General features: G+C 37.4%; 1 protein-coding gene across 1 annotated transcript in view; it reads right to left on the reverse strand.

The window, feature by feature from the left end:
• Positions 1–890, reverse strand: part of LOC119416675 (microtubule-associated protein RP/EB family member 1) — a gene marked incomplete at its 3' end in the record, with an annotated part of 47,620 nt that overhangs the window by 11,688 nt on the left and 35,042 nt on the right.

Below are 890 nucleotides of genomic sequence, written 5' to 3' on the forward strand. Positions count from 1 at the left end.
TGATCTGCCCTACTTAGACCACCGTCAGACATGATCTGCCCTACTTAGACCACCGTCAGACATGATCTGCCCTACTTAGACCACCGTCAGATTGGGCACTGATATTCGTCCTGGGCAGTCCGATCACCCCTGGACAGGACTAACTGCAGCTGTGTGAAGACATCTTCACTCAGACCTCCTTCTCAGGTGCTCTGACACACCTTTATCCTCAGTCTGTTTGTCGCTTTGTAGATAGAACCACCTACTGCCAGAAAAAAAATCACTGTAAAGGATAGTTCAGCCTTTTTGAAGTTGGCTTCAAGGTAAAAGTTATAAACAATATGTATCTTTCCAGTAATAGATATCTCTTGAACAGCCTTGGTCTGGATAAATGGTTTAAGTCTGATTAAATGATAAACTAATGGCTAGTCCTGAGTAGGTGGTGAGCAATATGGCCGAACGATAATATCGTTATATTTCAGAGCATTCTGATAACGATAAATTTTGTGATATAACAAAAAATAATTTATTCAATTAACAAAATTAACTTAACATGTTGCTTTGCAGTATTATATAAAAACTAAAAAAAATGAGGGGTAATTTTACTGAAATTACTTTATTTAGTAAAGTATTCAGTCTTAAAGTATGAAAATAAAAATTATCCTTCTGTTATCCTGATGCACGCTCAATAATCCAGGTAGAAAAATCTAAAAAAAAAAGTCAAATCTGGTCCTCTGGACATTCAAAAAAACAAAACAAAGCAAAAAAAAAAAATGTAGAAACGTTTTGTCTCTCATCCTGAGGACTTCCTCAGTCTGAGGTGCTGTATTCAGCTCAGTCTCTTAAATAGCACCTTCTCAGAGTGGATCAGCTGGTTTTGGTTGTCAGCAGCAAACTGGTTGATCCACTCT

This window comes from Nematolebias whitei, chromosome 11, assembly GCF_014905685.2.
Source record: "Nematolebias whitei isolate Nwh7 chromosome 11, NemWhi1, whole genome shotgun sequence".
Classification (NCBI taxonomy): domain Eukaryota; kingdom Metazoa; phylum Chordata; class Actinopteri; order Cyprinodontiformes; family Rivulidae; genus Nematolebias; species Nematolebias whitei.